We start from the raw sequence: 15,216 nt of genomic DNA, 5'->3' as shown, positions 1-15,216 counted from the left end.
TCTTATAGACCGAGGCAGCAGCCTGTCCAGAAGTTGTTCGTGACATCGAGCCCTCGAGGCGAAGATCTTAGCATGCTAGCCCGACACCAACCAAGACACAAATTGCGAACCGGCTCCATATTGACAAAGAGGGATTCACATCCCCCTCTGCCTAGCCGATTGCGCAATCCAACATCTGATATATCATTGGTAGATAAGGAGAGAGTCATCAATGCAATCCCACCACCGAGAAGCAGTTGGTTCTATATGTATATATGGAATATAGCAGCTGCTACCAACTTCTATATCCGTAGTATATACAAGACCCTTGACTGTACCACGCCCCAGTAAGTGGTGAAGCGAAGCTTGAAAGGGCCGAGGCCGATGCGATCGCCACCCGTAGCCTACTGTAGCCAACGACTACCCGAAAAAAAAAAAAAAAAAAAAAAAAAAAAAAAAAAAAAAAAAAAAAAAAATCTGACCCTAACCCTAACCATTAACCCGAACCCTAACTGTTAACCCTAACCCTAACCGCTAACTCGGGTGGTTGAACCGGCTTGCAGTGGTCGACTAGCTCGTAGTGGTTGAACCGTCGAACTAGCTCGCAGTGGTCAACTGGCTTATAGTGGTTGAACTGTCGAACCGGCTCGCAGTGGTCGAACTAGCTCGTAGTGGTTGAACTGTTGAACTAGCTTATAGTGGTCGAACTGTTAAACCAGCTCGCAGTGGTTGAACCGTCGAACTGGCTTATAGTAGTTGAACTATTAAACCGGCTCGTAGTGGTCGACTGGCTTATAGTAGTTGAACTGTCGAACCGGCTTGCAGTGGTCGACTAGCTCGTAGTGGTTGAACCGTCGAACTAGCTCGCAGTGGTCGACCGGCTTGTAGTGGTTGAACTGTTGAACCAGCTCGCAGTGGTCGAACTAGCTCGTAGTGGTTGAACTATTGAACTAGCTTATAGTGGTCGAACTGTTAAACCGGCTCGCAGTAGTTAAACCGTCGAACTGGCTCATAGTGGTTGAACTATTGAACCGGCTCGTAGTGGTCGACTAGCTTATAGTGGTTGAACTGACGAACCGGCTCGCAGTGGTCGAACTAGCTCGTAGTGGTTGAACTATCGAACTAGCTTGCAGTGGTCGAACTATTGAACTGGCTCACGGTGGTTGAACCGTCGAACTAGTTCGTAGTAGTTGAACTGTTGAACCGGCTTATAGTGGTTAAACCGTCGAACTGGCTCGCAGTGGTTGAACCGGCTTACAGTGGTTGAACTGTCGAACTAGCTTGCAAGAGTCGACTAGCTTATAGTGGTTGAACCGTCGAACTAGCTTATAGTAGTTGAACCGTCGAACTAGCTCGTAGTAGTTGAACCGGCTTGTAGTAGTTGAACCGTCGAACTAACTTGTAGTAGTTGAACTGTTAAACTGGCTCGCAGTGGTCGAACTAGCTTATAGTAGTTGACTAGCTTATAGTAGTTGAACTATTGAACTGGCTTATAGTAGTTGAACTGTCGAACTAGCTTATAGTGGTTGAACTATTGAACTAGCTTGTAGTAGTTAAACCGTTGAACTGGCTTATAGTAGTTGAACTAGCTTATAGTAGTTGAACTGTTGAACTAGCTTATAGTAGTCGACCGGCTTATAGTCGTTAAACTGTCGAACTGGCTTGTAATAGTCAAACTAGCTTATAGTAGTTAAACTGTTGAACTAGCTTGCAGTGGTCGAACTGTCGAACCGGCTCGCAGTGGTTAAACTATCGAACTAGCTCGTAGTGGTTAAACTATTGAACCGGCTTATAGTAGTTAAACTATTAAACTAGCTCGTAGTGGTTGAACTAGCTCGTAATGGTTGAACTGTTGAACTAGCTTATAGTAGTTGAACTATCGAACTAGCTTATAGTGGTTGAACTATTAAACTAGCTTATAGTAGTTAAACCATTGAACTGGCTTATAGTAGTTAAACTGGCTTATAGTAGTTGAACTGTTGAACCGGCTTATAGTAGTTGACTAGCTTATAGTCGTTGAACTGTCGAACTAGCTTGCAGTGGTCGAACTAGCTTATAGTGGTTGAACTGTTAAACTGGCTTGCAGTAGTCGAACTATTGAACTAGCTCGCAGTGGTTAAACTGTCGAACTAGCTCGTAGTGGTTGAACTATTGAACTAGCTTATAGTAGTTAAACTATTAAACTAGCTCGTAGTAGTTGAACTGCCTCGCAATGGTTGAATTGTCGAACTGGCTCATAGTAGTCGACTAGCTCGTAGTGGTTAAACCGTTGAACTAGCTTGTAGTAGTTGAACTATCGAACTAGCTTATAGTAGTTGAACTAGCTCGTAGTAGTTAAATCGTCGAACTGGCTCGCAGTGGTCGAACTAGCTCGCAGTGGTTGAACCGTCGAACTAGCTCGTAGTAGTTAAACCGTTAAACTAGCTTATAGTGAATTAGGGTGATGGACTACCTGGACATAGGGGACCTAGTTTTTCTGTTTTTCTATTTGTCTTAGAGCGTTGCATTCGTTGCTAGGGGAGGTCTAACCCTCTGGTCACATATATTTAAGTGGGCTAAGCCCATCTTCTTCATTAGAAGGTAAGACATTAAGCAGTTGTCAATATACGTTCGTTGATACTACGTTGGTGGTCCCTCTTCTTCTAGGAAGGCTATTGAGCCTCTCCTTCTATTGTTCTACCTCTATCTAGACGATAGGCATTCGAGCTATTGAGCTCTGACCACATTCTTGTTGTCCTTTCTTATGTTTCCGCTATATCCCACTAGACGTATCTGAGCTACGTATCTTCCTCTCGGAAGACAGCCTTCCCACTACTCGATATACACTATCTTTATCCGTCTAGAGGGACACTATATTCCTTTGGAAGCTATCTTATACGCCTAGTTCTAGATGTGGTAGGGCAGGTTGGTATAGAGGTTTTATACTACTTCAAATGGGGGCTTAATTAGGGAGGAGCTCAGCTCTATATCCAAATGGGATAGTATAGACTACGAAGTTTTCCGAGATCATAGAACTATACAATACTATATTGATAGCTATACGACGACGATATAGCCGACCTATTGAGGCTCTAGTACACCGATATCGACATCTCTAGGAGGCGCGGAGGCCTATTGAGGTATATACGTTCCAGGGGTCTATTAAGACCTTGTCCTAGGAGACCTTCCTTTGCCTAGACGGTATAGGGCATCGAAAAGATATCCCGTTATCCTCAACACTTCGAAGATCTATTAAGGCTTCGTCATTATCGACGTAGCAGTCGTAAAACGTTAATCTAATCGAAAGACGATAGTCCTATCCTCCTAAGTAGAGATAAGGGTAGAATTTTTATCGATCGTCATTTTCTTCTCCGGTTTAGCCAAACTAGTCACGAAAGCGGTTAAGCGTAGTAGCTACTTACGAACTTCCGAGCTTAGGACTACACCTTTACGATACTTAGCTCCTTTTAATAGTATGTCTAGCACTGTTTTATATTGGATATAAGGTCTTAGTATAGATGTTTACTTTTCTTTTTAAGAGCTATACTCTTACTACTATTACACTAGTTGGGTTTAGTATATTAGTTGCTAGGGATATCTAGGTGATCTACAAGGAACCTATAGTCATCTTTCGAGGCCTTTAGACTATATATTCCGAAGGAACCTAGCTACTTAAAAGGTTTTCTTCCTTTGGATAGACATCGAAGGAGTCGACATTCCTATAGAAGTATATATATTAGTCTTTTTATAGTCTGTCGATATAGTCGTTGCCTTTTTCGAAGACGATAGCTAAGCGTCTAATGACTAGACTCTAGCGATATATATATATATTGTCTATAGAAGCTCTAAGAATCCCATCGACCTCTATAATATCGTTAATCTTGATACCAACCTCTAAGGGAGAGTCTAAGGATATATCTATCTTATAGCCTTTCTAAGGTATACTAAGCGAAGAAGACTTGGCTAAAGCGGCGTAGATACCCCTTCCGTCTTCGCTAGATACCTCTACTCCGCCTATCTATATAGAGGTATCCGTAGTAACACCTTCTAGTTAATCTAAAGCCGAAATTCTAAAGAAGATAGCTAAGTACGTTCTTACTACTACGCTTAGCGCGACCTTTCTAACCTTGGCGAAGGCTAGCCTTTAGGGCCGCTTCTCTAGTTAGAATGCTATACGATAGATCGAGACCTTCGAGGAGATATATAAGGCTTATTAGGTCACTAATGACAAGACCTGTATATACTTATTTGAGCTTTAGTACAATACTACGATCCAGCCTATTATTCGTTACTAGGAGAAAAAGGACCGAGACACCTAGGCTACTTTCAAAGCTAAGTTCCTAAAGCGCTAGAAGGACAATGATCCTAAGTAGTATAGTAACGGAGGTTACCTTTATAATTTGATCGAAGAGAGATGCTAGCTAGTCGGCAAGGTTATTTATAACTACTTTAAGTTGATTGACTATATATATACTATCGCCTCTACTAAAGTTTATAAAGAGCTATAGTATATAATTGTTCCAACGGTATAGTATACGCTTGATTAGTGGATCTAGGTAGCTCTTAAGGACCGTTGGTATACCCTAAAGAAGGACGACAAGGACTCTATCTATACTACAAAGTAGGTAGACTTCCTTAAGTTCGTTTAGGATACTCTTTAGAAGGGTCTTAATATAAGAGACCTCTTCTTTAAGATCTACAAGCGTAAGATCGATCTATAGAAGTACTACTTACCTCTGGCTACGTCTACTATTAAAACGACTCCTAAGTCGTAGGAGTAGGAAGAAGAGGAGCTGAAGAGAGCTCTTATACCTATACTCGACGACATCGATAATCTGGCTAATCAGCTCTAGCGTCTATATATCTAGAAGTAGAAGATCGTCGAACAGTTCGAGTAGAAGATCGAGGCCCTCCGTTTATATAGAATCGATCCTACTCTTGACGAGATCGAGGTTCTCTAAACGCATTTTTAGCAATAGCGGAGTCGCTTATAGGAGAGATATATTAGCTTCGTCACTAGTCTATATATTGACAATTGTCCCCCTAGCTATAGTAGACTTATAAGTTCTAGCTATTGCTACTACTATAGTGACTCTGACTATATAGTTCTTAAATATATAGAGGCTATAAAAGCTATAGCTATAGGTCTAATATATTACAAAGGTACAGATTACTGCCTTAGTGATAGGAGTAAGAAGGGCTATACGCTAGCTAAGACGATCACCCTTACAAAAGCGGATATTAATAGTATACAAGAGGTCGGCAAGATCGGCTAGCTCGTTCTTATATATATAGCCTATTGCCTACAATATAATAGCTACCCTATATACCAAGCGTACTATCGTAAGTACAAGCGCTTAAATAGTCGCCCGTTCAAGCTAGATATATCCCTAGTACTGAACAAGCACTACCTCCAATAGCCTAAGCCGTATTAGGAGCCTATAACCGTTTAGACGACGATCAATCGTCTTATATACGAAGGGGAGCCTAAGCTTACCTCCGCCTTCTATTATATAACGTCTAATCAGTTGTCGTTTTATATAGTCTCGTCAAAGGGAGGTCGTATCTTGACTTAGAAGGTTGTTCTACGACCTACGCTAAAGGCTAACGAATTCTATCGACTACCTCTTCCTCTCTCTAGCTAGACCGAGGGGGAAGCCAAAGGGGAAGCTAAGGAGGAAGTAGACAAGGAAGCGAAGACTATACTTTAGAGTATATCGTCTACTAAGCGTCGGTTCACTAAGGACGAAAGGGAAGACGACATCTAGATAGGCGATACTCCTATACCTCTAGCGGAGCCTCCTCGTATAACCATCCTCAAGAACCTAGCTATAGCGAATCGTATAAAGAAAGAGGAGCCACAGTCTAAGCTGCCTACGCCAAAGGTTGCTACGTTGCCTCTATATATAAAGGATACGATCTATACTACAATAAAAGTGAAGATCGGTCTAACCCTTGACGACTTAGTCTATATCTTACCTAAGTACAAAGACGCTTTAATCGTATACCTATAGAGCATTTCTACTAATATCAAGGTTATCGACTATAAAGGGTCTAGTGTCCCTGAGCCTAATAGGCTAGCTACTGTACTAAAAGATATAGAGGTCTATATATAGGCTCTATATACTAATATAAATATATTTAATAGCCTTTGCTCTAGCTAGACCAAGACGGTTCTAGCAATCTTTAGAGTTACTAAAGACGGCGTATAGGGTATCTATATAAGAAGCCTCTAGGAGTACTAGATTTGTAAAGGTCCGCCTAGAGACGTTGACGATTATATCTATACTCTACTCTAGAAATCTGTCTCGACGTTTTTAGTCTTAGAGTATATAGAGCTTAGCGTAATAATAAAAGTATAGTCGCTACCTACTCTATATATCTAGTTCAAGAAAGGTTATTATAATAAGTATTTCGCTTTGATCGACTCTAGTTTAGAGTATAACTACGTCTCGATAAGCGTCGTCGAGAAATATATACTGCTATACTAGCCTACTAAAGTCGTTTCAAAGGGTCTTTATAGCTTAGCACCGTTCCTTAGGGAGACCTAGGTCGCTCTTTACCTAGGTAGAGTTGGCATCAACCTTCACTTCTTTGTAACTAAGGACACTGCTAGTAGGTACAAAGCAATCCTTAGTATACCGTTTATCAAGGATATCGCTCTAACCTTCGATTACTATAACGACAATCTAATTACTACCAATCTACTTATAAAAGGAAAGATAGTCTAGGTATACGTCGTCTCTAAGAAGATTGTCCAACGGAGTCGCCTACTATCTCTAATATGACTAGCTATTTAAGAATAATTCTAGAGATTGATAAAGAGTCTTAAAAGAATCTTTGACTAGGTAGAGATAAAGGAAGGCGAAACTGCCTTCGGTTTCCTCGACAATGATATAAGTAAAGCGGTTTTTTATCTTGTTTTATAGAAGTCCTATATACCGCTCCTTAGCACTCTTTTTCATGTTATACGTTCTTATTCTTTATCTTCTTCGTCTAGATAGATAGAGATCGAATTGTTGTTTTATTTAAAAGGGAAGAGGGGGACCCTCGTCGGAAGCCCCTTTTCCAACTAGAGGCTAAGGTAGGGATTTGAGTGTAAGGTCAAACGTACTTTAAAGACGTTTATACTCTAGAAGAATATCGCGAACAAGGTTCAACTAGTCGATTTAGCATTATTAGATAGCTCTACGTCGGAGGGAGACCTGTTATAGCGAGAAAAGCGGCTTATAAAGGCCAAAGTAAAGATGTAGTTTGAGAAAGAATAGGACGATCTTGTAGTCCTCTGTTTCTCGGATCTTAAGCCGGGCTCGAGGCTTACTAAGAAGCGCCTTTAAACGATACTCGCTACTATAGACGAGTTCCTCAATAAGCTAGAAAAGGAGATATTTACTAAGATCTTACGGAACTAGGAAACTACATTTATATAGGATTTCACTGAGTATAGGCGTATTTATAAGGATATTGTCCTGCCCTAGTACATTAAAACTATCCTATACAAGGCCTAGCAAAGTAAGTCCATTCTAATTCCAAAACTACTAATATAGAAGGTCATTGATCTACTTAGAGAGAGGTAGATATATAGGATTATCGAGTATAGCTATACAAGCTACTATAATAACTAGTTCCTTATTCTCAAGAAGGACGGTGGATTATAGCTCATTAATGATGCTTAAAAGGCCAATGCTATAACGATCTACAACGCTTTCGTCCCACCTACTATAGAGGAATTTAGTAAGGACTTCGGTAGCTACAAGCTAATGTCTCTCCTAGATCTCTTCTCTAGTTACAACTAGGTCAATCTTAATAAGTGGAACTACGATTTAATAACCTTTTCAACGCTAATTAGTCTCTTCTATATATATACACTATCGATAGAGGGTATAAATTCTATTGCCTAGTTCTAGCGAGCTATAACAACGATCTTTAGTAACCTTATCCTAGATATCTATCGAATCTACCTAGACGATATCGTAGTAAAAGGCCCTCGATCTAATTATAATAGCCATCTAGATAAAGGGGGACGTTACGAATTTGTTATCAAGTATCTTAAGAATATCGATACAATGTTACTAAACGTAGAGCTAGCAAGTACGACTATCGCTATAGTAAAGTCGAAGTAGGCGTAGCCGAAAGCGGTCTTACTTAGTTATCTTTATACATTTGACGAACGCCTTTCTAAGGAAGTAAAGGTGATTAAGATAAGGGAGTAGAAGACCTATTCTAACGTTAAGGAGGTATATACCTTCGTTAGAATAGTCAGATACTACTAGATCTAGATCAAAGGCTTTACAATTATCGCAATTCCTCTTTATACCCTAATAAAGAAGGATACTAAGTGGACTTAGGGGCCTACTAAGTAGAAGGCGATAGACGAGCTAAAGGAGAAAATCACTACTGCTCTAGTCCTTACAACGCTCATCTATAGCGATCCGCAATACAGTATAATCTTCCTAGTTTACAACGCTAGTATCCTTGGCTAGAGAGATATACTCGAGTAGGTCGGTCCCAATAGTAAGAGACACCTATATAGGTTCGAGAGTAGTATCTAGTCAGAGGCAGAGAAGCGGTATAATACTACAAAGAGGGAGCTAAAGGGGCTACTCTTCCTCCTAAAGCATTTTCGCTATTACCTTTTTAACGTATATTTCACTATAGAGACCGATACTCTAGTTCTAGTCTATTAGCTTAATAGTACTATAAACGATGTTCTAGGTACTCTTATAATACACTAGATTGCCTAGATCCGCCTATTCAACTTCGAGGTTAAGTATATCCTAGGCCCTAAGAACGTTGTAGCCGACACGTTGTCCTATAAGCCGCCTAGGCCCTCTAACTATATAGAGAAGGAGTCGGAGGAGGATATCGACGACTAGGTCGACGCCTAAATCTTTGTCAACTATATAGGCGAAGAGACTTTGTATCTAGAGGGGAGACTAGAACCTATCCGCTTTCGGGATAGTTACTCCTAGCGCTCCTAGGACATCGTCTACTTCCTATCGACGATAGAAGCTCTGCCTAGCTATAGTCTATACTAGAAGCGATATCAGTTTAAAAGGGAAGCGTTGAAATACTTTGTTGAGGATCGTCACCTTTTCTTCTAAAGTACGAATCATATATAGTACTATAGGTACGTTGTTGATACCTTTGAAGAGAGGCGTCTAATCTTCGACTAGTGCTATAGCGAGGTTAGCTATTACGAAAGAGAGGCGACGTATTAACGAGTGACGAACTACTACTATTGGCGTAGGATATATAAAGATATTGTAGAGTAGATTCGGGCTTATATACTATATCAAGTGTACAATGCCTAGAGGTTCGAGGAAGCGGCAAGTTAGATAGCGCCTTCGCCTTTTCCTTTTGCTAAATAGCACCTCGATATCCAATATATATCGTCTAGCTATAGGGAAAAGAAGTGTTTCTTCGTCGAGGCTTACAACGATCTTATAGGATACGTCGAGGCTAAGATCCTGCTAAACAAGTCCTCCAAGGCTATTAAGTCCTTTATTATACGGTATATCTTTTATCGCTAGGGCTACCCTATTATTGTAGTTGTCGACGGAGGCTCTGAGTTCAAGGGCGAAGTTAAAGAGATCCTCTATAAACTACGGATTAAGAGAGTTATTATCTCGCTATATAATTCGTATATAAACAGAGTGAATGAGGCTAGCTATATCCCGATTACTACCTTGTTCACGAAGATAACTAATAGTATAGGAAAGAGGTAGAGGGAGCTCCTTCCATATATTTTATATATAGATCGTATAACTGTCAAGGGCTTTTATAGAATATCTCCCTTCTTTCTTGCCTACAACTATAAGCCTATTAGTCTAGTCGAGTTTAATGTTCCTACCTAGCGAATTCTTATCTAGAACTCTGTCTATACCTAGATAGAGGAAGAGGATCTCACTAGACGCTATACAAAGCTCATTGCCCTCTATACTTATATCCTCTAGGAAGCTAAATATAATTGCGAGATTATTGTCGAATAGGTTGCCGTAGCTCGTAAAAAGCTAGCCAAACGTCGCAATAAAGCCTACAAATGCAAATTTCGTCTAGAAAACGTAGTAATATCTGTCGACAATCTTGTCTTCGTCTACAATAATATTTAGCAACTAGATATAAGCTTAGTCTAGAAGCTAGAGTATCACTAGTTCAGCCTATTCTATATTCGGATAATTAAAGACTAGGACACTTACTTTCTAAAGACTTTAGACGATATACCTATCTAGACGCTATATCCTCCGAACTATATAAAGAAGTTCTTTAAGCTAGATAACGTCTAGCTAGAAGTAGATGGTATAAACCTATTCCTCTATTTAGAGGGGTATATCGACGACGAGTATCGCTATAACGGTCGCTATAGCGAGGTATAGAACGGCGAGGGAGCTGATCCTGACCCTAGCGCTAACTAAGGCTTAGCTACCTCGATATACTACGACAGAGAAACGTATATTAGACACTTCTAAGGAGAACGCTACTACCTCGATAGTCGCTCAAAGCTCTACGAGGATAGCGAAGGGGGGTCTAGCGCTACCGAAGACAATTAGAATACTAGCGACTAGACTATAGGTTGTTACCCCTATCAACTAGCTAAGAATTCTAATAGTAGCCAACTGGTCGGGCTTCTTCGTAGTAGCGAACTATATAGCGCCTTGACTAGTCGACGACACCACCTTAGCGATCTTTATTACATTTATAGCGACGGCTTACCAAAGGAGGAAACTATATAAACGGTTATAAAGGACGCTACGATTATAGTAGAGGAAGAGGTCCTCGAGGAAGAAACCTCTAGTTGTACTATAGTGCTTTAGGCTAGCTAGACTCGCTCGACTATAAAAGGGGTAAGGAAGGAGCGACCTCGTTAGGAGCTTATTGTCGAAATCCCCTATAGAAAGCTACCTAGTTTTTAACACTAGTCCTCTAGACGTATAGGGACATATATTCTAGAAGAGGAGGAGGATATAAAAGCTACTATCTCCGATAGTTTCACTAGCGTTTAGCTACGTTTCCTTCCTAATACCCATTATTATATTAGCCTCCTACTCGCTAATAATATCTCCGTTAGCTATATCTTATTTAGTCTTCGTCTATCCACTGTCCTTCGCTCGTTTTTAGCCCTCGAGACCTTATTCTTTTTTGCTAGTACCTAAGTTTTCTTCCTAGGGGGTGACCCTACTTTTAGGAGCCTTATAGTCATTTATACCTTTTTCTTTTCACTTCTGCCCTCTAGACAAATAGTTTCTATCGTATAGGACTAAGTTTCTTAGAGCTAAAAACCAAGGCTAAGAAAAATCTACGATTAGGGTATATAGTCTCTCAATCTATTGTCTATAGGCCAAGCTCCTAGACTATATCCTACCCCCTACCTATCCTTGTCCGTTGTCTCCGTCCCTTAGCGATATAAGCTCTTATAGTTAGCCCAGTATCGTACTATTTGCTCCCTAATAGTATCCTTTAGCGGGACAAACCACTCTTAGCCTACCTTTTCTAGGCGTAGCTTTAGCCTAGGATCGTTCTTTGGATTACGTGGAAGGTGGCTCTATAAGATCAAGTCCTAAGCTAGGTACTTCTGATCGTTCCTATAGACGCGAGTCTAGGTATATTCCTTCTTCGACTAGATGCAGTTGGTATACTTATTGGCAAAGAGAGGAGTGAGAGAAGCGTAGCTATTGAAGGGCTAAGTTATATAGATATCCCTATCTTCGCTAAAAGGAGTTGTCGAACGCTAGTATAAAAGTTTGCAACTTTAGTAAAGAACTTAGTTGCTATAGGAATGTTAATCTTCCTCTACCTAGAGGGCGAATATAAAAGGGAAGTGTAGCACTTACTTACAACCCTATACCTAGATTAAGAGAGCTGAAGCTCGGTTTAGATATATAGTAAGATAATATATCTAACGTCTAAGTGGTCTACTATTGTAATGCTCTATAAACACTAGACGAAGAACTAAGGTATTATAATACTGTTCGATTATATCAACTAGCCTATTGTCGATATAAACTAATCGCTATATCCTACGTTAATTTTGCTAATTGTTTAGTAAGACCTATTGGATATATAGTAATCTAACGTTTAGTCGAAAGATCTTAATTATACTATAGATAGCCTTATATTCAACTAAGATTATAGTATATTCGTTAGTATAGCGCTTATCTTTTGGTATTAGCGAATCCTTTATCTTGTTTCAGACTACCTAAACGTACTTCTAGGCTATAAAGATCGTTGTTTTTGGCACTAGCGAGAGATCGATCTAGCGGTTTATAATCCTATATAACAATGGCCTCTAGTCACTTACTTTATTAGTAATTTCCTATAACGTATTGTAGGTACGCTAGCTACTCAGCATTATAGTTTCTAGGTTGCAAATTTATATATAGGAGCTATATACGAATTTGAAAGGGAAGTAGAAGACCTGACTACTAAGAACCTAATCTACCTAGAGAGACAAGGGTACTAGAATAAAGTGGTGAGAAGGTTAGAGGAAGAAAATGCTTCTAGGATAGTAAAGAGGAAAAGAAGGCCTTAAGAAATTAGGAGGCGAACGCTCATTTTTAGCCAATCAATAGGCGCTATAAGCCTTATCTATTTTCTTTCGCCTAGTTTAGGAAAGAGTTAAATAGCCCTCCTACCTTTGAAGGCTTGCCTACCCCTTTTTCTTAATCCTCCTACTAGCTCTCTTACGATCAACCATTTCTTTCGCTTCGCCTACTACACCTTGGATTTTCTTATGATCGCTTTAATCGGTCTAGATCTTTCTGCCTAAAAAGCGACTTTTCTATCGAGCTAAATTTTTATATACTATCGCGAGTATTGCTATAGGTCGTTGTAGGATTCTCGATTTCGTAGGGCCTATACAACCTCAAGGCGATATAACCGTCGCCCTAGGATAGAAGTAGCTGCTTAGAGAGCTTAAGTTTCATATACCGCTAGGTTCGTAGAAGCTTATAGGAGATAGCGATTAAACAAGGCATTATACCTCCTTCGTAGAGCAAAAGCTAGACTTAAAGATGCTAAGTTACCCTAGAGAGACTAGTCCTAAGCTTTTTCTATTTCTATAGACCCTAAAGAAGTACTTATAAAATGTGATCAACTAGCGGCCTAACTAGATTCAGAGCCCTCGGCTTAGTGTAAACCCTAAGATTATAAGCTACCTGTTCCTAAGCTAGCTAGAGAGAAGGTATACGATAGATCAGTTTTTTAAAGTCAGTTTTATAGATATAAGTGTTTCGCTCTTCGATATAGAAGGTATACTACTCGCTAAAGAATAGCTAGAGGGCTAGATAATCCTAGACATTATATAGTTTTTCTTTCGTCTTTATAAGGACTGTCTCTAGTTCTACCTATAGCCCGTCTTAGATACTAGTCCTACACTAAAGGAGTTCTACCAGTCTAGCCAAAAGGTCATTGCTAACTATTGTCGCTTCTAGGTCTTCCTTTGCTTCGTCGACGGAAGGCATTGGGCTATTGCGATCTTCGACTAAGTTGTAGGCCAGCTTTACTACTTCGACTCTATACTTAAGAGTATAGAGATATATATTGATATCTTGTTAGAGGTCTAGATTACTTTCTAGTCCGTTTATAGGTTCCTTTAGTCGTAGCTATATAAGGAGGTTATTATCCACTGCCTTTAGCAAAGTTTAGAATAGGAGTATAGATAGTTCGCCTTCGAGTTTATATAGGCCTTTCTTCAAGAGCTCTAGCCCCGCCTTTTAGACGGATAGACATAGTTCAAGCTGCCCTAGCTTCGGCTATACTAGAGAGATAGCGAGATAGTTGTATAGCGGTATATATTATACTTATAGTTAGGAGTTTATAGAAATGCTCTTAGCACTTTTAAGGATTGTCTACTCTACGTTAAAGGAATCCCTTTGTTATAGTAGAACGAAGGGAAGATATACAAGCTCCCTCTAGACCTATTGTCTCTAACCTAAGAACCTACGTAGCCTATATTCTCAGAGTACGACGAAGACGAGGTAATCAAAGTCCTTTAAGCTAACGATATGTTTATACCTAATGCCTTTAAATTCGATAACCTATCTATATATCTCTACAACTATTTTAGTAATATAGAACTTAGGATCCTAGCTATATACTTAGTAGCGTTCAAAGAAGCTTAGCTCCCTAGCTAGAGCGAGGAAGGAGTGATTATTGCTACCTAAGTTATCCTCGTACCTTAGTCAAAGAAGGATATAGTGTATCGAGTATACTATTATAGGGTCGTAGGACTCCCGCTAGACGGATAGTTTAGCGGCGTACTACCCTTATAAGACCCTATAGGCGACTTTGGACGATAGCTATAAAGTACATTTCTAGTATCTAGCGCTATTCCGCCCCTCCGACCAAAGGACTAGCCAGTTGCTTTAGGTCCGCTAGCGGCACTTATAGAGGATCTTAACAATATATCGACCTAGTGGGATATCGGAGCTAAGATTATAGAGATTACTATACTATAAGCAACTACGATATAAAGGCTTATCGATGCCCCTATAGACAAGATAGACTGTAAGCGCCTTCTTGGTAATAACCTAGTCAAGAACCTTAGGGTACTAGCACGAATAGCCTTTAAGAAGATGGTACTCGATCCCTACCTCTAGGAAGAGGAGACACTTGTCTATATACTTATAAGGAGGCTAGACTACCTTGAGATGCCTTATACTTTAGTATAGAAGTATCTTCAGGTACGAGGATTATCTACGTTATCTAGCCGAACGTCACCCTCAGTATAGTACTGTAGTAAGCGCCTTCGCAAGGAACCTACGAAGCCTAGACGTCTACTTCGCCCGCTACTATACAACCTATACGACCGTGCCTTTGCCTATAAGTATAAGTATCTAGTATAGTGGCAAGGCTAGGACGTGTATATCAAAGAGGTAGAGGAGTATAAGAGCCAGTGTAATCAACCACTATAGCTAGCTAGACCTTCGTAAGCCGAGAGAGCTATATATAGAGAGTAGCTCAAGGAGTAGCGACGATAAGAGGTATATATCAGAGAGCTTTTAAGGTACGAGCTTGCCTATAGGAGCGTATAGCAAGCTCGAAAGGGAAGTGTAAATTAGGGTAATAGACTACCTAGATATAGGGGACCTAGTTTTTCTGTTTTTCTATTTGTCTTAGAGCGTTACATTCGTTGCTAGGGGAGGTCTAACCCTCTAGTCATATATATTTAAGTGGGCTGAGCCTATCTTCTTTATTAGGAGGCAAGACATTAAGCAGTTGTCAATATATATTCGTTGATACTATGTTGGTGGTCCCTCT

This window comes from Thermothielavioides terrestris, chromosome 4 (assembly GCF_000226115.1).
Source record: "Thermothielavioides terrestris NRRL 8126 chromosome 4, complete sequence".
NCBI lineage: Eukaryota > Fungi > Ascomycota > Sordariomycetes > Sordariales > Chaetomiaceae > Thermothielavioides > Thermothielavioides terrestris.
This window is presented reverse-complemented; position numbering follows the sequence as displayed.